General features: G+C 40.5%; 1 long non-coding RNA gene across 1 annotated transcript; it reads left to right on the top strand.

Moving 5' to 3' along the window:
- The first annotated feature begins 5,138 nt into the window (after positions 1 to 5,138).
- On the top strand, positions 5,139 to 16,271 carry LOC108804559. The gene is made up of 3 exons (XR_001942367.1): positions 5,139 to 5,249; positions 8,267 to 8,311; positions 16,241 to 16,271. It is a non-coding gene; the product is annotated as an uncharacterized LOC108804559 (long non-coding RNA).
- The last annotated feature ends 7,436 nt before the right edge of the window (positions 16,272 to 23,707 follow it).

Raw genomic sequence — 23,707 nt, forward strand, 5'->3', positions numbered from 1 at the left:
ATGTATATCTTTTTGGTGGGTTTATAGTAGTAGATGTGAGGAGGAATTAAAAGTGGGGCTGGTATAAGCATAACATGTGACTGGTTACCCTACAAACTCATTCATTACTACTGAAATATTAAAGGGTAGAAGAAGTAGCTTGAAAGGGCCAATTAATTCAAAATAGGGATTCAAATAAAAGATTAACAGTTTTAAAAAATATATTCTACTCTTTAACAGATCTGATCATGGCATGGTTCCTGTTTGCTGATGCCTGGGGTGAAACATTCAATCCACCTGTAGTGTGCAGTTTGAGGTGTGGTTTTGTTTGTGTAATGATAAATATATCAAAGTATTTTATATGCTGATTAACTATACCTGTCTCAACTAAAGATTTGTTTAATTGACAGGTCCTCTTCAAATATTATTCTTACGATTTTTCGTAAGTGAAAGGAATCCTGGTGTACAGCATACATAATGATTTCTATAATAGACTGCATGTTTGCAATAGCAAAACCGAGTGTCAGTAGATCATGCCTTCTTTTGGTGTCAGCTTAGCTTCAGGCCACATCCATTCTTAATCCTGTACTACTGATGCCGATGCATTCCAAAGTGCGTCAATCTGATACACTGAAGTGTTACATTTTATTTGTTCATTAGCTCTACAAAGTTCAGCTACACCATAATAGATTTTCATTTACAGGTCTTCTTTATCTGTTATACATTGATATTGAAAACTTCTGCTCAACAGCATACAGTATATGTTCCTCAGTAGACTGCATGTTAAACGCTTTGGTAATGCAGAGTGACATGGGGACATGCCTTCTTTGATGTCATCTTAGCCTCAGGCCACATTAAGTCATTATGTTTTACTTCTGTCAGTACATTCAATCTGAGCAACAAAGATTAGGTGAATGTTCAAACTATATTTGGAGCAGCCATAGGTATTTTGTCAAAGAAGCTCTCGATAGTGTTAGCAAGTCAAAATCAAGCTTCCATTCTTCATTTGTCATTTTGTAGATTATGTAGAATTTGTAGATTTTTATTCCACAGGCTGCTATGAGGCTGCACTGCACAACAAGTTTTTATGTCAGATGGTTTGATTAATGTTTGCTATGTGACTAGACAGTGTGTATGTGTGGGGTTTCAGGTAGTTACAAGACTTATTGGGGTTTATTTACTAAAGACATATAAGCTGTTTATTTTGAAAGGGGATTTTCCCTAAGCTTAGCTATTCACACAGTGAATAAAGTGAATTTCTGATTACTTCCTTCATCCAATAATGTGCATTTTCTTTTTATTTTACTTGAACATGATTGGGTATTCTTTGAATTTTCGCCACATTTACTAAGCTCAGGGAAAATTCCCTTTTGAAGTGAGAATTGAACAGCCTATTTGCCTTTAGTAAATCAACCCCATTGTGTTGACTGACCTACCCTGTATTGAGGACTTCCGAATGAACTAATGTTACTGTATCCACTAAACTAGGGAGTGGATACTGGAATCTGCATTTTTTCCCATTTATTTGGTGTTTTGCTTAAAAACTATTATTTATAATACAAATATGTTTTTGTACAGAAATGTAAGATATGTGGGCAGGTTAAAAACCTTTAAGGGAATTACTTTTTTTATTTGTTCATAGCAGAATCAGCTTTGGCATGCAGTGTGAAATTTCTATACTCTTGTTCTTCATTCAGTGCATTCCAGGCAGCAAGCTACTTCAGGATGCATTGCCTTTTAGGTAGCCTTACATGTACATTGCCAAGTCACCACATGGATTTAGCTGAGCAAATACGTAAAAACCTTCCGTGGGATAATTAGTCTAGGTTCGGCAACGTTATATCCCCCAAAAATGAGGCCAGCTGCCTACCTGAATATACCAAATGACCAGGTTTTTCCATCAATGGTTTTTTTCTTCTCTGGTGGCACAGGCATATTCCAAGATGACAATGACAGGATTTGTTGGGCTCAAATTGTAAAAGAGTGGTTCAGGGAGCATGAGACATAATTTTTACACATAGATTGGCCACAGTGTCCAGACTTCAATACCACTGGTAATCTTTGGGATGTGCTGGAGAAGACTTTACGCAGTGGTCCGACTCTCCGATTATCACTAGAAGATCTTGGTGAAAAATGAATAGAACTCTGGATGGAAATAAATGTTGTGACATTGCATAAGCTTATCAAAATGATACCATGGTGAATTCGTGCTGTAACCAAAGATAAAGGCGGTCCAACGAAATGTTGGAGTTTTTTTAGGGGGACAGGCAGTGTATTTATTACAGGTATTTATATAGCGCTGTCAATTAATGCAGCACTTAAGGGGCATTTACAATAGCCCCTGCCCTCAATGAGCTTACAGTCTACATACTAGGGTCAACTTAGACAGGAGCCAATCAACCTACCAGCACATCTTTGGAGTGTGGAAGGAAACCATAGTACCCAGGGGAAACCCCACCACACACAGATAGAACATGCTAACTCACTGTGCTGCCCAGTTTGTGTGTATGTATGTATATATATATATATACATACACACAAATATATATATATATATATACACACACACACACACACAATGGGCAGCACAGTGAGTTTGCATGTTCTACCTGAGCTTGCTGGATTTCCTCCGGGTTGATATATACAGGCAGTCCCCGGGTTACGAACAAGATAGGGACTGTAGGTGTGTTCTTAAGTTGAATTTGTATGCAAGTTGGAACAGGTAAATTTTTTAAGTGTAACTCCAGCAAAAAATGTTGTTGTTGTTGTTGTTTTGGATAGCATAGGTAAGGGTTAACCCCCTGTAAAGTTTGTTTTGCTGTGTGTGCCCCTGTTCAAAACATTTCAGCTCACTTTCTGTCCCTGTGACAATTGGATTTTGAAAATGTTGGGTTGTCATGGAAACAAGGATTGGTGATAAAGCTTCAGTGGAGACACCTTTTTCACATGGTAACTCTTGCAGGAGTGAGCTTCCCTTCCTAGGGGTAGATTTCCTCTCGCTTCCTGTTGTCTCAAGGACAGAAAGTGAAACCCAAGGGTAGGCGTCGAGAAGATTTGTTCTGGGCATAGACGGAACATGCAGCCACATACGTGGCAACATCAGTGCGGAGAGATGGCCACCAGAACTGACGGGAAACAGCCCAAGACATCTGGTTCTTACCAGGATGACCGGCAATCTTGGAATTGTGGTACGTGCGCAACAGTTTGATGCGCAACCCCTCCGGCACAAAACATTTGCCAGCAGGTCTCCCAGTGGGAGCATCGGACTGGGCGGCCAGGATCTGTTCCCCAAGGGGAGAGGTCAAGTTGGTGCGGATAGCAGCCAGAATATGATCGGAAGGTATGACCGGCATCGGCACGGAGTCCTCCCTGGACAACTCAGAATACTGGCGAGACAAGGCATCAGCCTTAACATTCTTGGAGCCGGGCAAATAGGAGACCACATAGTTAAAACGAGACAAGAATAAGGTCCATCTAGCCTGACGGGGTGTAAGCCTCTTGGCCTCCGAGAGATACGTCAGATTTTTATGGTCGGTGAGAATGAGGACCAGAACCACCGAACCTTCGAGCAAGTATCTCCACTCTTTGAGGGCCAGGATGATAGCCAAGAGCTCTCTGTCCCCAATCTGGTAATTGCATTCTGCTGGAGACAGCTTCCTGGAGTAGAACCCACAAGGAAGTAAGGGTCCATCAGGTGTCTGACGCTGTGACAGGAGTGCGCCTACTCCTGTCTCAGATGCATCCACCTCTAGGACAAAGGGCAAACCAGGATTGGGATGAGACAGTATCGGAGCCGAAGCAAAAGCAGACTTGAGGCCCTCAAAAGCCTGGGAAGCAGCAAGCGTCCAATTGTGGTGATCGCTGCCCTTCCTGGTCAGATCGGAGATGGGTTTGGCCAAACACACCAGAAAAAACCTCACAGTGACCCGGAAAGAAGAGGTGGGCACCCCTCGTGTGCCCATGTAACAAGAGCCAACTTCCTGCAATGTACGTACAGTACTAAGATACAGACCCAAAAAGGCGGGCACCCCTCGTCAGTACGAGTGTGGTAGCATTACAACTACCTCTGCTGTACAGCAATAGCCTCCATTTGTAAGTAGGAGTCGAATGTAAGTCAGATGTATGTAACTCAGAGACTGCCTGTATATCAACTGCATTTTTCATTTTTTGAACTGGGAAGAAAACTGTTAAATGGATTCTTTAAAACCATTGCTGTGCAAGTTGTAGAGTTGGTGGTTAATGAGATCCTGCCACCAAACTTAAATGATTGTAGGTAAAAGCACAGAAAAATCAAGTAAATGCTTGCTTGCAGTGTTTTTCCTTTCCATAAATGATTTTTATTCACTTGAAATATGCATCTGAACTTGCTTGCAAATTTACCTACTTCAGGAAAGTAAATTCCCTATTACTGCCTGCCTCCCCTCCTTGCATGTTGTAGCCCTCTCCTCTAATTACTCTCTGTGCTGTCTAATTACTGCCTGTACTTCCCCAGCATCTCTACCCCTTCTCTCACCTTTCTACATAACCTTTTATGAAGGGAAATACTATTGTGTGTCACTTGAGTGACAGCTCTGAGTTTGCTGGGGCTGCTGACATTACATCTAAGATGGCTATGCCCAGCAAACATCTCAGGACTATTTGATGTCTACAAAAGGGAGGCTTTTACTGAAAAATACCACACATTAAATGTACATATAATCTTATGGAAAGATTGTTCTTGAAATGAATGGCCTGTTGTTAATGGTCAAAGCAACTATGATTACATCAGTTTTGCTTCAATGTGTTAAAAGCAATTGCTATCAAAACCATTTCCAGTTTTGTGTAGTTGCTGGTGAATTAATGCAACCTGTGCTTTGCCAATGCAGGCTAAGTAACAGGTTCATGTTAAAGTCCACTCCTCCAGCAGCACATGCCCATTTTCCTTTGTCTTCCGGGAAGTGAGAGGAAACCTCTCAACCTGAGTATCGGAAATATATAAAGCTAAAAGGTGATCCAAACCATCTGTTTCTGCCCAGAACTATTTTAGCAATTTTTAGTAAAGTTGTCTGTTAATTATGTAATTTACATATACTTGGTTCAGCCCTTCTGATGCCCTTTTTGTCTCTATTATTTTTTCTTTACAGAGCACTGAAAAAATATGTTTTTTTAAAAAAGTGTTGGAATTTTATACATTAGTAAATGAAGAGGTATGGACCAAGAAAATCCCAGAGCAACACGTCTGTGAGCTGCACAATCATCTAGTATATTTTGAAGACAACTGTCTACAATGTGTAAGTACAGTTATGTAACTGGCTGTTGTACTGTGCATTCCCATGTAATGTGTTTTATAGTCTGCTATCACATCAACACTAAATCCTCACACTGACTTGTTGGTGGGTTGGCTTATATACAGGGCCGGATTTACTCCCCCTGCCGCCCCAAGGCCAGGTTCCACAAAATATATATAACAGTTCATGCACATGCAGTTAAGACACTTGACATTAAAGAGTGGTATTTTGAGAATGCAAGGACGGGGATATTCTGTTCTTTAAAGGATTAGGCAAGCTAAAACAGTAAAGTGGACTATACACTTTGTGAATTTTGACCGGTTCTTGATGAAGCAGCTGAAATTCACTGCATGAATGCCGCTGTCGGCACCCTTCTGCCTGGCATCCCTCGATCAGCTGATGAAAAAGCTCAGTAAATATACCTGCAATTCTTTCTAATGTAACATTTCAGCTTCTAGCTTTGTGGTCGGCGGGCACTTTCAGAATACAATAGAAACAGCAAGAGATTCCATGATCAATGCTTGTAAGCGTTGATGGTAGAATTTGTTCTATTTTTTTCATTCAGCCCGCAGGTTGACCGAAAAAATAGAACCATGTATAACCGACTTAATGGTGATTTTTGTATACTTTACAATATTATAGAAAGATTTTGTTTGCTAATAAATACCTCTACTATCATTGACCTTGGAGTTGATGTAACATGTATGTGTATATACAGTATATATTAATTCTCTTAAGTACAAAACGGGGTCTCAAAAAGGGGAAAAGGGTGGCGGATCACAGCTAAGTACATTTCCAAGGTCTGTCAATACCCAAATTGACATGGAAAGAAAAACCCTCACAGAGATGCACACCTTGGAAATATCAATATCACATTAGAATATATTAAAAATATTCACTCTTTATTAATGCATCTTCATATAATGAGCAAATATTGTATGGCTGCCCTAATTTACATACATTACAAACTATATATAAAAAGAGATTTAAAATTTTTATTTTTAAAAGAAACATATTTTATTCATGTAATATAGTCAAGAGTAGAAAAAAATCTTAAATAAAACAGACATATTGTATATGCATATAAATATTATTCCACGCTATGGGTGACTAAATCTAATAAGGATGGCTAAATCTAATATGAGTGCAGGAAGCTGCTGTACTATAAAGTGCAATGACAAATATATATAATAAAAAGTGCACAGCGCTACCAATAATGTGACAACATTAATGCTTCTCACAATGTACAAAAGTGCTTTGTACATTATTGGTAGTGCTGTGCACTTGTATATTATATATTGTATATGTATATTTTGTATTTTTGTTTCTTGCAGGTAGCTTTGGACTCCTTTTCACATGTGTACTGATATTTTTACCTACACAACTGAATGGGTCAGAGGAGTGAATCATTCCCCATACTTCACCTCTTCGCTTGTTTTGTGCAAAAGGGGTTGAACAGGGTATAAGAGAGAGAGGGAGAGAGAGAGATGCTCTTTATATCCAGTATTAAATATTGGTTAAATATTTCTAAAACAAAACATGTACATTAAAAGTAAATCAGAAACAAAATAGTTTTAAAAGTTATAAAAGTAAACAAAAAAATAACCCAAATCCATTATGGTTTTCCTTGTATAGTATAATAAACTGTATATATAGAACATATAGATTCCCTGCAACACTTCATTGTGTAAACTGATCCAAATGGAAGTAGAGGTGAGGCACTTCAATAGGAAATTTCTTATGGCAAAACGCATTACAGAATGTGCAAAATCGCTTGAAATGTGCATTTCCAGGTGCTTACCATTGAAGTTTATAGGACCAAAAAGCGATGTAATTTAATGAAAAGTAGCCCATATACTTTTTCCAGGGACAGGCATTTTTTTGATTGCAACAAAATGCTCAGCTGTGAACAGGGGCAATAGAAATTAATGGGATTCCTTGTCTTGAGCGTTTTGTCGCACTCACGACAATCAAATGGGATTCCTTGTCTTGAGCATTTTGTCGCGCTTAGCTTTTTGTGAAAAAATACCTAGGTGTGAAAGGGAGCTAAGAGCAAGCGGGTTCCAAGGATCAGGCGAGTTTAACTCTGTTATTTTTGAATCTGGACACAAATGAGCACTTAACCCCTGCAGTACAGTGGTAGCCCCACTGCAAGGGTTGAGAACATTTTTCCCCTGAGCTTTGCTTTAAGAGTCCAAAATTGTATTTTAGTAATCTACAGGTCTTTGAGGTTGTCAAAAATCTGATGAAGGGGGATTGTATGGCCTCAGAAATGCATTGGCTGTTACTATTGTTTCTGTTACTTTTGAGATACCAATAGATTAATAAAATACAGTTTTGGACTCTTGAGACACTTTACTGCTCTTTTCTGATTTAACTCCTTATATAAACAAGGCAGTGTTATAATTGTGTCATTTGTACCACCTTAGTTTGACAGATGTAGTATGCTTGCAGTGCAGCAAAGCACCCAGGTTGCTTTGACATGCGGGAGTATTACAAATCGTTTGTATTTAGCTGCCAGAGGGTGGCAGCTTTAATTTGGCTTCATAGGGGGGAATGTTTGTTTTGAATGGAGCTGACCTTTAGAGCTGAACTTCAGAAAAACAGCTGAATATGAAGATTAAATACATACTGTAAATGGGAGTTGTGTTACCTGCCAAAGTATTTGTTATTCTGTCCATTCATTTCTGAGATTTAATCAGTTTAGTAACACTTACAGGTCTTGTCTGTGAAAGGAGAAGCAACAGACCGATCAGCCCAGGTCTCTTTCAATCTGTTCTCTCCTGCTATCAGCACGTCCCTTGTTAGTTTAGGAGCCTTGATGCTCAACTGGAAACTGATGACAACATAATGCTAAACAACTTGTATGATTTAAATTTGCCTAACTAATTCGTAATTAATTACAAATGTTTAAAATAATATAATTCTATACTTGTTTGAAATGAGAGAGAAGTTATTTACTGTTTCAATAAAACTAAGAATGTTTAAATGCTAATCAACTTCACATTATATTATTAAAGGAAGCATGTCAAGAAATATTCGGAAATAAGACACAACCAAAGAAGGTAAGAGGTGAAACACACTAGTTACAAAATAACATGGCAATTATTGCTCAGTGATTTGTTTGGTTAATATTACATTGTCCTTATTTACATTAGATCAATCTCTTTCTTAGTACTTCTCAATATGTATAATCATGAAGTACTTACCTTTCAGATGAGCAATAGCAATGCTTGAGAAACAGCTGAGACATCGTTCTGTTCAAAATGCTGCTTTATGCAATGACATACCTTAGTTGGTATCTCATTACACTGGAATCCACAAGCGTAGCAAAAGATTAGGATCAGCAGCAGACAAGAGAGTTGTCTGTTAAATGTAGCATAGGTTCATGATTAGCGGCAAACAAGACAGGTATCCCTTAAACATAGTAAGGGATCAAAGAGACCGCATACTAGTAATGCAGGAGCACTTGATCAACAGGAAAATTCTATCAAAAGAACGGAGGCACAGAGTAATGAGACTTAAATCAGGTGCCTCTGAGCCATGGCCAAATGCAGGCAGAGGGACGTGTTGCCCACAAAGCCGACAGCTATACCCAGCAGCAGGCTAAGTGGATGTAAAAAGCTGTACAAAGGGCAAAGCCCACAGCAAAAAATTAGGGGGTGGCATAAGGCTGCATAACACTGACTCAGCAAAATCCACAACAGCTAAATTCTTCAAAAACACACAAAGGTTAATCAAATGTAGCTTTACTTCAGATAAGTATAGTATATGTGTTTCCAGTGTGTAAGAAGACAATGACTTTCCTATCTTTTCTCTGCTTGAAAAGTGAAACTGAGTAGTAGAGTCAGGGACAGGGAGTGTCTAGCTAGGGGCTGTACTAACTAGTACCAAACAGGAGTGGGAACAGGGAAATATATCAAGGGCACAAAAATCAAACAGGATTCTGCGGCAGCATACTCTCCACCTGGTATTAGTAGATAACACTATTATTAATAATGCAATGCATTGCAATGACAATACACATAGAATATAGTCCATAGATGTCGATAACTTGTCCACTGGAATTAAAAAAGAAAATGAAAGAGAAGGCATGCAACCATAGATACATAAGTTTATTGAAGCTCTAATTAGGTCTTCTGATCTGCCTAAATTAGCGTGGAACAGTCCCTGAAGCATTAGGCCACTTTTACGAAGGTAAGGATTGCTAAGTATCTTATGAGTAGAAGTCAGATAGTCTCTCTAGTTGATTGAGAGAACTTCTTGATAAGTTAATCCTTAGATCCTTAGGAGGTTGTGCTTTCAAGTTTTTAAAAAAAAAAGGATGTTCATGTATGATGACTTATGTATATGACTCCAATTAGCTTTCACTGTTAGCAGAGTTAATTATATGATGCTTAAGCTGTCAGCTGTATCAGCTTTGATCTGCGCTCCAAATCTTTGGATCTCTCATTAAGAATTTCTAAGTTAAAAACTTACCTTTTTACTGTTGTCAGGTGTAGTTTTAATGATGACAGAAATAGCCTGGGGTTGCAGCTGGTCCTCTGCGAACAACTCTAAAATTTCCGATTGCCTTTTGAAGTTTCACTCTTGTTTCTGTCAATAGTAGTTTGAGACTAGCCCATCTCAAACTCAATAGTAGGGAATAGCCAGTACAGCAGCCCATCAAGTTGACTGAACCGAAGGGCTCCAGCGGCCGAAGAGAGCCAAAGGATCAGCCGAAGCTACGTCTGGATCCTTGGACTCCTTCGTGAATAACCTCCTATATTTTTAATAAGGCCTAAAAATCTGCTCAGAGGCTACCTGAGCATTCCAATTGGCTTGCATATAGTAGAGAAGGTTAAAACCCCTTTTGCATGTAAAAAGACATCTCTTCAAAAGTGAGGGTAATCCTCTCTTAGACAGTTGTCACTGGAATAATTGTTCTCATTGGACATTTTACCCTGTGTTCCTGTTATTGTGACCACTCAGAATTTTGGATTTTCCCTCACTTTCAGACCCAGAGACAATGGGCACCAGGAAAGAAAGGGTGAAGCTAACTAACATGGAAAAAAAGCAATAAAAACCTTACAGAAGTTTTAACCCTTCTCTACTCTCAAAAACAAAACAAAATGTCTGTGAAGGTTCGCATTCATCCAGGTCATGTTATAGCTGTAAAAAATAAGTCAAGGCAACTGGACTTTCTGTAATTTTTCTTGAAGACATTTCACTGGTCATCCAACCAGCTTTCTCAATTCAGAATGACTTGTACAAATAATTCTCTGGGAATAAATATGGTGGATGTCGCTCCAATCCACATAATCTGTTAGTCACAACCAGGTGTTGATTGCATTTGCATAATTGGAGTCTAGGAGGCGTTATTAATCTGCCCAGAGAGAGGAGTTAAAACAGCATTGTATGTGGCAGACAATAGATGTCTCACCCCTTCACCTCTAATGCCCCCCCACCTCTGTCCAAGCTTGGCTTCTTAATTTTTACATACATGGCCTCTTTCACACCTCTTTTAAACCAGTCCTCCTCCCTGTCTAGGATGCATACTGGGTCTCAGGAGGCTGTGCGGGGTGTCAGGTGGCTGTGCGCGGTCTCAAGAGGCTGTGCGTGTTCTCAGGAGGCTGTGCGTGTTCTCAGGAGGCTGTGCGTGTTCTCAGGTGGCTGTGCGGGGTCTCAGGAGGCTGTGTGGGGTCTTAGGATGGTAGTGTGTGGTCTCAAGTGGCTGTTTGGGGTCTTAGGAGGGCTGTGCAGGGTTTTAGGAGGGCTGTGCGTGGTCTTAGGGGTGCTGTATGGGGTCTCAGGAGGTTGTGCTGAGTCTCAGGTGGCAGTGTGGGGTCTTGGGAGGCTGTGCGTGGTCTTGGGAGGCTGCGTGTGGTCTTAGCAGGCTGTGCGGGGTCTTACCAGGGGTCCAGTCTCATGGGCGAGTGCAAGCAGCGTGGTTTCGCAAAGAAGGAGATTTGCAGCCTGTTAACAGGCGCTGCGGTTCACAGGATATCTGCTGAGGTCCCCTGCTTCCCAGGGACCTCAGCACCCTTCCTGTGAACTGCTGTGGCAGTTTACAGTTTCAGCTGTAGTTTAAAAATGTATAGTGCCGGTATCAGCACTTAACAATACTCGTGAAAATGCCCAGTTTTGTCACCGATATCAGTATCGGTATCCGTGCATCCCTAAACAATAGCATATTGAGAAATTATTTAGAAGTAAATGCCCTATAAATCAATGTGATTTGTATAAAGGTCAATAAAAAAGTGTAACCACAGCCATCTAAGGCATAGCAGACAATCGAATAATAAATCCATACAGTTACGTAAGACTTGTATGATCAAAAGCGATTAAACTGTATAAAGGGTAAAAATAAATCATCCCCGTGTTACAAAATTCATACTACCAGATGTATAAATAAAGTCCCCAGACAATCCCTAGTTCACAAAAAATGCCCAAACACCCTGTAGCACTATTAGAGGTTGGCTCATAACCTATACCTCTAAAGTTAAAAAATAGGCCCTGAAGCGTATAAACGAACTAGATGCCACTCTTCAAAAACTGTCCAGCGACCATAAAACTACCCCAACACCTGCACTGCAGCGTAGTCTGGAGAAAACCCGCTTAGAACTTAATATGCTTCTGACTACGCGGGCTGAAAAAAGTTTGCGCTGGACTGATAATAAATATTACTCCCATAGAGATAAAATAGGCAGTCTACTTGCACATAAACTATCTCCGATACCTCGAACACAATCAGCTCCCAGGATACGCTGTAAATCGGGCACCTATTCTTTAAATCCAAAGAACGTACTTCGAGAGTTTTACTACTTTCTTTCCGCTCTCTATAAATGCCCACCTGTGACTCCATCCTTGGCAATAGAGACCTTTCTCCAGGAACTCCTCCTCCCTTCCTTATCCAATGAGCATTGCCAAATCATGGAAGGACCAATTTCACAAGCTGAAATAAGACTAGACATTAAGCCAGCTAAGGGCTCTTCAGCACCGGGCCCAGATGGTTTTCCCTCTTTATATTATAAAATATTTGTGGATATCCTGGTTCCCCACCTGGAGTCATTTTTAATGCCCTTCATGCTGGGGCGCCTCTGGACCGGACCTGAATCGTGCCTTTATTAGCGTCATACCTAAACCGAATAAAGATTCAGGTGAGATCTCCAATTATAGACCTATATCATTAATAAATAATGACCTTAAACTTTTGACCAAAGTTCTAGCTAATCGATTGAACACTTTTTTGGCTTCTAACATCAGTAGTTTGTAAAATGCTAGAGGGCATAATAAAGGATTACCTGGTAGAATTTGTTCAGGAAAACGGGATAGTTAATGACAATCCGCATGGGTTCAGGAAAACCATTAACAAATTACCTCCATTACAAAAACTAGAGGCCACCACCTAAAATTGGTGGAAAAAAATTCCAGCACAAGGGGCGAAGGGGGTTCTTCACAGTAAGATCAGTTAGGGTCTGGAACACACTGCCACAGGCGGTGATTTCAGCAAATAATGTGGAATTGTTCAAGAAACTTTTGGACGATTTCTTAAGGGACCGTAATATACAGGGGTATAGGTACTCCTAGAATGAGATCCTAATAGGTTGGACTTGATGGACTAATGTCTTTATTCAACCTCAAATACTATGTAACTATACATACATGTGGATCAAGTGGGTTTTATAGTGGGACGCCAAGGCCCAGACCAGATTAGGAGGGCGGTGGATATTGTCTCCCTGCTGCAATCCAATTGGGATGGTGGACCACGGCAGGAGGGCATGTTGCTATCCGTTGACTTGCAAAAGGCGTTCGATTCGGTCTCCTGGCCTTATATGTTCACTTTATTGCGGCAATGGGGCTTTGGTCCGTTTTTCCTTCGGCTGCTGCTTACGCTATATTCTAATCCATCGGCTCAGATTCGTATTCAGGGGCATCTCTCTGAACCCTTTGATATTTGCACGGGCACCCGACAGGGATGTCCTCTATCGCCACTGCTTTTCGCAGTGGCGATAGAACCCCTTGCTATTGCCATCCGCAAGTCAGCTAATGTTAAAGGGGTAAGCTGTGGGGGCGTAGAACATAAATGTGCACTTTTCACGGATGACTTATTGCTTTTTGTTACATCTCCTCTTATATCGGTCCTAATGCTCTAAGAATCTTAGATGAGTTTGCAGCGGCCTCTGGACTTAGGGTCAACGCCTCTAAGTCAACGGCACTTAATGTTAACTTGCCCCCTGACATCTGGACCCGCCTTATCCAAGCCTTCCCGTTTACTTAGTCAAATGACTGTTTACAATATCTGGGGGTTAAACTTTCACCATCCTATTCGTCCCTCTATAAATGCAATTATGTTACACTATATAAACAATTAAAGGCAGATGTAGACAGGTGGTCCTCTTGTACCTTGTCGTGGATTGGCCGCATACATGCGCTAAAGATGACCCTCTTGCCAAAAATATTGTACTATTTTAGAGCACTGCCTATAGCTATTCCTAGGGCGGATCTGTTGTCGTTCCAATCATACCTTATGCGGTTTATTTGGGACCAGAAATCCCAGAGACTTTCTAAAATTATCATGCACTACCCTAAAGAAGTGGGAGGCTTGGGGGTCCCCAATTTAATGCTATATTATTAGGGCAGCTAAATTTGCTCAGTTATCTTCTGTATACTCTTTGGGATACCAGCCGGATTGGTTGGCCCTAGAGTCGGCCTCGGCGTCTATGCTTTAGGGGGTGTGGTCTCACTGGAACAATGTTACATACTTGGTGGGAATGGCCACGTATCCGTCCATATTGGAACAGGCTTTATGCCTTGATATATAAGGTACTTAGCATCCGACCACCTCGTGACCCCCAGTATGCCTTATTTAATCGTCCGGTCCCTGGTCTGTCCAAGCCTGAAGCTGCACTATTGACATTTTTTTTCTTGGCGGCCAAAACTCCCCTAGCTCAGGCCTGGAAAACCCAAACCGTTCCGTTCAACTGAGTCATCTCTAAACTATCGTGGATAATGATACATGAGAAATGGAATAGTATCATCAAAGACACTAGGGATACATTTGAACGGATTTGGGACCCGTGGATGCAATATCTACATGTTTCTCAGTCTCCTTCAGGGGTGTATCTACTGCAAGGCAAACTAGGCATTTGCCTAGGGCAGCACTTTCCAGGGGGGCGCCAAAAAATGCTTCCACCAAACAAGTTAGGTAAGAGAAAAATAAATAAATTATAATGTAAATTATTCAAAACTTTAAACTTAAAATACACCCTGTAGCAGTATGGAATAAATCATCAATTCTACCATTGAACAAACTTAGTTGAAATCGTGGGTCAGTCCCAAGGGATCCAGGACAGTTCAATGGTTTTCTAGGTTCTGTAGAACAACAATGTAATTCCTATTCAAGTAAAAAAGACGAGAGTGGGGCTTTTTAGGCACCAATTGACAAAAACCAAGAGATTACAACATAGTAAATCAAAAGTTCTTTATTATACAAACGTTAAAAAATCTTTAAAAACATGATCAATATGTGCACACGGAAAAAGCAAACTGATCCCCAAATAAACGATTCCAGAATTACAATCTGAGGCTAGGCGATCATAACAGACATAATTGGTATATGTTCTTGTGATCATGCAGCACTCCTCGGGCATGCTTCGATTCGGGGCTCTAGTTTATTTGCCTAAAAACCCCACTCTCTTCTTTTTTACTCGAATTGATATACTAGGGGTGTGGCACTTTATATTCAGGAGCTGGTCACGATAATTTGTTTCAATTTAATTCCTATTTTATCAGCAACCCAAATTGTGGCCCAGAAGCTGTTGGTAGTGTCCACCCAATGTCACATGTACAATACATCTATGGGGTTTATTCACTAAGCTGCCGTAGCAGCCGAGTGACTAACCGACTCCAAGCGAAGTGAGCCGAACGCTGTTCGGCTATTCACTTCAGGCAGGTACGGCTGATTCCAGCCGTATATCGACTGAAATCAGCCGTACATCGGGTGACTTCGTGTGGCTTCGGGTCGGCCGAACATGCTCAGCATGTTCAGCCGACCATGCTCAGCATGTTCGGCCGACCATGCTCAGCATGTTCGGCCGACCCGAAGTGCAGAAGGAGTTCGACTCAGCCGATCCAACATCTGGATCGGCTAAGCCGAACTTCCGGCAGGCTACTTGCTGCTGTTCGGTCTATTCTCATAGATGCCGAACAGCAGTGAGTAAACAGCCGACTCGGCTGTTCTGCTCGGTCCCTCTGTGGTACCGAGCAGAATAGAAAAATTGTTTAAAAAGTAATCCGTCGGCAGCCAATGGCTCTGATGTCAGAAGAAAAAACAAAACAAAAAAACAACCGAGCAGGGAAAGGTTTACTCTGCTCAATCGAGCAGAGTGAACCTTTCTGGGAGAAAGTGTATATCTCCCAGGCGGCCTGGAGCCTATTAGACTCCCGGAGTGTCTGGGGAGGAATGACAGATGGTGTTCCTGATTACCAGGTAACCAGGAACTACATCTTTCATTACACACTGAGAACACGGAGAGGCCGCTGTGATATCATAGTGGCCCGGCCGGGTTCTCAGTGTGTAATGACAGCGTCCCTGGTTACCTGGTAACCAGGGACGCTGATCTCTCTGCAAGTGGCCAGCCGTAAGATGTCAGAAGCAGGCTGTCGGCCGGCCAATGGCCTTCGGCTCGACTGAGATGATTGGCTGACTTCGGGAGCTGTACGGGCTATAGTGAATAGCTCAAACAGCAGCCCCTCAGTTCTACTGAACCGAAGGGGTCCTGGGGCCGAACTAGCCGAAGGATCAGCCGAAGCTATGGCTAGATTCTTCGGCAGCTTAGTGAATAGACCCCTATGAGTACCTGACCTGTTATTGTTTGGGAACAATAGTGTTCTCTGTATATGGTGCAGCTATTATACACTTTGCATGTGGGTGGAATATGAATATGTAACTGTTTCTGAATGTGTAATACTAATTATTATAAAAGTATTCATTTTCACATTATATTTTATAGAAAGGTTGCAGAGGAATATTTGAAAGTAAAGCAAAACCAAAAAAGGTAAGCACCATCCGAAATATTAGCTAGTCCACATTCAAATGCCTCTGCTCTTTTATTACAGCATTTATCATTTTCTGGATCAGGGTCATAGCTCTGAGGTTTCAGTTGAGTTGTATTGTTTTGGGACTAGCATAATGACCTAAAGTGTATGTAAACAAAAAACATTTTTAGTACTGGATAGGATTAGAACTTCTGTAAAGTTTTAATTGCTGTCTGTGTCCCTGATAGGTAGATTCACCCTCTCTATTTGTCCTCTCTAAATGACCATTGTCACAGAGACAGAAAGTAATGCGAAATCGAAAATAATAGAGTTATTACCGGAACAAGTGAGGTAAATCCCCTCAATTTGCAGAGATTGTCTGAACTCCTGTTGCATCTCCAGGACAGTAAGTGAAGGGAAAACAGCCCAATGGATCACATACAGCAAAAAATAAACTAACAAGCTACTCAACCCAAAACAAAAAAAAGGTTTGCCTATCCATACAGTTTAGTGGTGCACCAGATGTCATTGTTCTTTATGTTAAGTATAGTCATTGGGAGCCTTCAGATGTCCATATGTTCTTGTGCATTGGACTTTTTACAATCATAAGGTAGGTTATATTTTTTGGAACCACTACACATATAAGAATAATGTATGGGACCCCAATTCTATATTGGAAGTGGATGGTATGGTAATTAGGTTTCATTTAATTTTGAGGCCTAATACACTTCTGTACATGCTATCCTGTAGTTGAATGGTACACAATCCAACATGCATTTAACCTATAGTAAACAGATACTATTTACATTATCCTTGCTTAACAACAGTTCAGATTCTGTTTAATGTTTTGCAGACTTACAGACTTGCATTGTGAAAATAATCATTAAAGCACAACAGTTAGAGCAATGCAAAACAGGAAGCAGAGCCTGCATATGTAATGTTCAAATATGGCCGTCGTCATCTACACACAGTATATCATTCTAAAACTATATAGAAACAAGTTTTCTTTTTAAAATTAAACACATGGATAAGATAACTTACATATGTTAATATACATGATATACATATCTATTTCATATTGCAATGTTTCTAGAAATGTTACCAAGAAGTTGAAAAGAAGAGAAACGAGAAAAGGAAAAAAAAAGAAGAGAGAACGAGAAAACGAAAAAAGGTAAATTATGGCAAAGACACTAATATACTATATTTACAAAGATACTAAATAACCTGAAATATTTTTTAAAAAATAATTAATTGTAGATATGTTCAAAAAATATTTAATTATAAGGTCAATTTCTTGGCTCCAGTAATAGCCAAGAGAAGGAAGGATAAGAAGATATGGTCTTGAGACACACCACTCTCATATGGATGTATTACCACAATGAATGATACTTAAAGTGTACTGTATATAGACCCAATCACTAAAATCTCATATAAGCTTTAACATGCTAATCTAATTTCAAAAGTAATTTTCAATGTTTTTAAAAGTGCAACTTTCATTTAAAAAATATGTTTGATCTTGTCATAAATGTCCTAGTTCAGGCACTTTCTGCTATAGACAACCTTCTGTCTCTATTTTGCAACTGTGTTACTAGTCTGTCACCCTCTCACATGCTCTCCTAATAGAGACTTCAAGTAGCCGTGCTGATGCATTTTGCATGGGTATAGTCACCGTCAGGAAACCCACACTGAGAAACATCATGCTGCCATCAGTTGAGTGCATGCCTGTAGACAGGAAGTGGTTGCAAAGTGGCTTCAAACACTATAATTTACTTTATTGGTTGCACTTGATGGACTTTTAAAAATTTTTAACCTATGTAACTTGTTTTATTGTATTTTAACAGTCTATTGACTCTCCCTCCAAAAATCCATCAGTTTACTGTAAGAACTTCCAAAACCACTGAAAACAGTTCATAGCCTGCAAGAACAGCACCATTTCCCCCTTCATCCGAAGCCCAAATCCCCTTCGCCTACATCAATTTATTAAATTAATAAATTCAGAAATTATTAGCACTGACATTTGGTAGTGTTCCAGGTTTACAAATGGATGAAGATAATCTCCTCTGCAATATAAACCTCCTACATCTCCCATTGCCTAGATATATGCAGCTATTTAAAAAATAAAAATAAAAACTTAACCCAGAGCTGTGTTCTATTGTTATTCAATTAAGGAGAACTGTAAGTGTTGAAAGTGTGGGTATGGATAGTGAAATAGTGGGAGATGTGACCCGGACATATACAACTGTAAGGTTTAGACTAATAGCTATTTTTGATAGTGCTAAGATGTACTGTTTAATGTCTTTAACAAAATACATGTATTTCCTTAGGCTAAGTATTGGTGACAGTGCAGAAGATTACATGAGGCTCCCAGACCATTCAAACAGCATTCATATTTAATGTAGATCTGATTTCCCTTTCTGTTTTTATAGAACATTTGCAAGAAAGTATCACAAAATAAAAAACAATCAAATGTGGTAAGTAATATATGGAATGAATAAAGACGTTACAATAATGGCTCATGTACACAGGTGTAAAAATATGTATGCAGGATCTTGCTGGCAGAAGGATTCTATGTAAATAATGGTCCGTAGTGCAGACGTTTACTTACTTGTTTATGTCCATATAGAGTTGAGATGCCTACAGGTCAGTGTTGGTAAGCATGCTGCTGCAAAATCTGCAGGATACTCAACTGATGCACTCCAAGTACCAGTGACCTACTCCTGCTGTGTATGTGTCCATCAGCTGTGCAAGAACCAGGAGTACAGAGTCACTAGTCTCTCCCCTTTAACTTAGCAGCTGTTGGTTTTGGCAGATGAGCTGCCACTAAAAATAGCTGTTGAATGATGATCCTGGGCTGTCCCTTGGAAAGCTGTTTCTCCTCCAGTGCTTAAAGGAGAATTATGAGGCTAGTGATTTTCACTCAGCCTCATAATCTGAGCCGACCTGTGACAATGAAACTGTCACAGGTCGGCTCAGTAGATCGGGAAGTGAGCGAACACATAGCGTCGCTCGCTCACTTCTAGATCTATCCGTGCAGAGAGCCGTGACTGTCACTCACGGCTCCCTGCAGGGATTCCCCCCCTACCCTGTCCGATCCTCCAGCGCTGACTGGCATAACGGACGGGGGAGGGGCCAGGTACAGCTGGCTCTGCCTTTAGATAGGCAGAACCAGCTGTCACTCACGCAACTGGGTGGATCCAGACAGAATTGTTGGGATCCGTTCCGGCTGCGGTGTCTCAGTATACCGCGAGCTTTGGGTGACGGGAGAATGTTAGTTTGTGTCCTCCCGTAGGAGAACTATTGGGACAAGCCCTGACCCCATAGTTCTCCTTTAAGGCCCTAACATTCATATGGATGTTTCTTTGACAAGTACCACCTACTTAAAAATTGTTGCTGACCAAGTACACCTCTTTATGGAAACATATCCCCTGATGGCTGTGGCCTCTTTCAGCAGGAAAATGTGCACGACCACACTGCAAAAATGGCTCATGAATGGTTTGAAGAACAAATAAACCAGTTTGAGTTGGTCTCCAAATTCTCCAGATCTCAATCTAATTGAGTGTCTGTAAGATGTGCTGGAAAAACAAGTCCGATGCATGGAGGCCCCACCTAGCGACTTACAGGATGTAAACGCTACTGACAGCTTGCTGCCAGATTCTACAACGTACCTTCAGAGGTCTAGTGGAGTCCGTGTCTCGACAGGTCAGGGCTGTTTGTGTGGGAAACGGGGACCTACTCAATATTAGGTGGTGGTCATAATATTATGGCTGATTGGTGTTCAGAGAAAATTATTCTACAATCATATGCAATGCCTTTCTAACTTATAGTACATTTTCATAAATGTCACATATTTATACTTGGCTTAAATTTGATCTAAACCCAAAAACAACAAAATGTAATATATTGCAGTTTACCGGTCCTTAGATGTGGTGGTTGCATTATTTTCTTATGGTCTGGCTTTTTTTTCTTTTATTTGCACCTAGTAATCCTGCGAATAACACACTTCCTGCCCTAAGGTGACAACACTCACTCCACTGTATCTATAGAGGGAGACTTTTGTTGACACCATAGAACACGTCTTCCTCTCTTTATCTCAATTACATGGGGGTGAGAGGATTAGTAGTTTACATAAGATAGCTTAAAAAAGGAAGATATTATTGTTTTATAAATCGTTTTAATTCACAGGAAGTTATAAAAACACTACTTTTTGGCAAAATGAACAGATATTCTCTGTATTGCTGATAATGTTCTTAACCTACAAAATAAAATTAATGCAGCCACCAATGTATAAGGACTAGTAAGCTGCAATATATTGCATTTTGGTTTTTGGGTTTAGATATGCTTCAAGGTAGAAACGTTAATTTAAATTAAATGCTGTAAATAATTATTGCTTATTGATCAGCTTTGCATTCTGTGTTTACAGAAACTTTGTACAGAAAAAAAAAAGTCAAAGAAGGTAAGAAAATACAAAAACTTACAGCTTAAATCTGTACAAAATGTTGTCGATTTGAATTGCTCTTGGGACTTTAAAAACTGCAATTCTACTTTTATTAGCATGGCTAAAAACTAAAATGCCAAAACTTCTAGAAGTTGATACCTGCTAGTGCAGAGCAGCAAAGGGAACAAATGACCACACAGAACACAGCCCAGTAGGTTATTGTGCCTATAACCATAATTGGTACTTCCCTTTTAATTACTTGCTATTTGCTCAGATCCCCTTGTGTACAAAACAAGATAGCATTTTTAGTTCTGTTATCTTCAGTCTATAGAATGACCAATTAGATTTACCAAGTAATTACTAAAAAAAAAAGCTACACTTCTGGTTCAACCACTTGCTGTCTGGAACAATGTCTTACTATTTCCGCACACATGATAAAATCTAAATTTTTGGCCAGAAAACAGCTTCAAACCCCAAACAATTATATTTTCTGAAAGCAGAGGCCATGTAGAATAAAAAAATGCTAGTTGCAATTTTTTATGTGGCACAGTATTTGTGCAAATGTTTATCAAACCAGTACTTTTAGGATAAAATACACTATAATTACATTTTGTGCACAGAAACAGAATAGAAATACACAATTTTTTGGTCAAATATAAAAGACGGGTCACATCGGGTAAATAGATACCAAAAATGTCAAGTCTTAAAATTGCGTTCGCCCGTGAAGCCGCAAAAAACTAAAATACCCAAAGTGTCCCATTTTAAAAGCTCATCAGCTAACAGTGATTAATGGCTCTAGAATTATTGCTCTCACTCTGGCGTTCGCGGCAATATGTAACGTTTTTGTTTTTGCACGTAGGCGCACCGACTCATGTTTCTGTATGTATGTGCATGCACGTGAGTGGCGGGGGACTTGAAACTTTTTTTTGCAATGTTTTTAACCTCCCTGGCGGTAAGATTTTTTATTTTTTTCATGTAATTTTTCGGTATTTTTTTTTTCCGAATTTTTTTTGTCTTTGTCGATTTTTTTCAAAAACATCCCGCCGGTTCCGCCCCCCTGCGACGTGTACGTTCGCAACTGACGGAACCCGGAAGACGGAAGCCGGCATCGGCCGCAGAGCGCGGCTTGAGGGACAAGGTAAGTAAATGCAATGCGGCTTTCCCGAGTGTAGCTCGGGGTTACCGCTTATGGTGTGGAAGAGTAACCCCGAGCTACACTCGGGAATACCGCCAGGGAGGTTAATGTTACTTTTATTTTTAAAACACTTTTTTTTTTAATACTAACTGTATTTCTATCACATGGGGGCTGCTGTAATTGTAGATAGGGTGTGACAGGTCCACTTTATGGAGACATCAGGGGTCTTTAAGACTCTTTAAGACCTATAATGTCACCTAGTCAATTAATGTCACGTAAAGAAGCTGAGGAAGCAGAGACCTGCTTCTACAGCTTCTTCTCCTGGCTCTGAGAGCCGGAGTATGTAAACACTGTAATACACATTACTTCTGGGTCCAGTGATCAGAAGCATGATTGGCCGATCGGTATAAATGATCTGGCAGCTGTATAGATGCTGGATTACTTGTCCATTAACAGCCATTGCCAGCTGTTTAAAATTACAGCAAGAACACAGCTGCAGCAGAACCAGACACTGCCGTTGGCGCTTTAACACAGCTGCATCTCCTAGCTTTGCAGGCCCAGAAGAGCTCAGAGCTAGCGTGGGCGGTGTCAAGCTGGGGGGTGTATAGTTGGAGGTTGGACCTACCGCCGGTGTGGCTGCACAAGGGCCCGTGGCTAAGGGGCCCCACTCAAAGAATGGTCCTGCATCTGCCCCTGGTGAGACCCTCTGCATCTGCCCCTGCTGAGACCCCCCACATCTGCCCATTCTGAGACCCTCCACATCGAGAACCTGGTCTCCTGTTGGGCGGCCTGCTGCACCCAACCTCTGGAACTGCTGAAGGTGAGCACTCCCTTGTGTTCTGGCATGGAAGGAGCTGCCCATTAACGTGTGTGTGCGGGTGATGTTCCACAGAGATCAGACTATGTGTGATGGCCGATCCTGGAGATGTAATTGTGTATGTGTCATTCTAACTGCCCAGTCTGCCTCTCACTGGTTCTGGTCTGAAGTCTGTCATGTATTGGTACTTGTCTGAGGTCAGCAGTGCATTAGTTCTGGTCTGAGGTCTGCCATGTATTGGTTTTGGTCTGAGGTCTGCCGTTTATTTGTGCTGGTCTGAGGTCTGCCATATATTGGGTCTGGTCTGCCGTTTCTTTGTGCTGGTCTGAGGTCTGCTGTGTATTGGTGCTGGTCTGAGGTCTGCTGTGTATTGGTGCTGGTCTGAGGTCTGCCATGTATTTGATCTGGTCTGAGGTATGCAGAGCAGTGGTGCTGGTCTGAAGTCTGCCGTGCTTCCTGCTATTTAGCTCACTTTCCAAATCGACTATATTGGTCTAGATTTTGAAATTCTCCTACCAATTCCCCTGCAATTAATATTTTACTGAATTGGCCCGCTACTTTAAAAATAGTGTGGAGAAATAATTTCTGTAACACAAGAATGTTTATGCAGGTGGGGCTTGTATAGAGGCCCAGCATGAGGGTATAAGCTGTATTCTCTTCAGAGATACTAAGTATCAGAGCCCCATGTACATAACAAAAATAATCCCTTAGTGCCCCCAGTTTAATTATTTTTTAAACATTTTTAAAAAATTTAAAAAAGTTAAAGTTTTTTTTCAAATGTATAATTAAAAAATTATAAGAAAATATAGTGCCAAGGAGGCTATTAAAGATAGGAGACAAACATACCACATTCTAAAATTGTTCCACACTAACATTGTATTTCACTCCTTGGATTTTGTGACCAATTACTCCCAAAATAATCTGAAACCCCAGACATATGATATACCCTATAAATAAATAAAACAATGTATAATTAATTCCTTTTGTTAGCTACACTAATTATGTGCACATTATTATTGCCAAAAATGTGAAATGTAGGGTTTTTTTTTTTTAAA

This window comes from Nanorana parkeri, unplaced genomic scaffold (assembly GCF_000935625.1).
Source record: "Nanorana parkeri isolate BGI_ZX_2015 unplaced genomic scaffold, ASM93562v1 scaffold65, whole genome shotgun sequence".
Taxonomy (NCBI): domain Eukaryota; kingdom Metazoa; phylum Chordata; class Amphibia; order Anura; family Dicroglossidae; genus Nanorana; species Nanorana parkeri.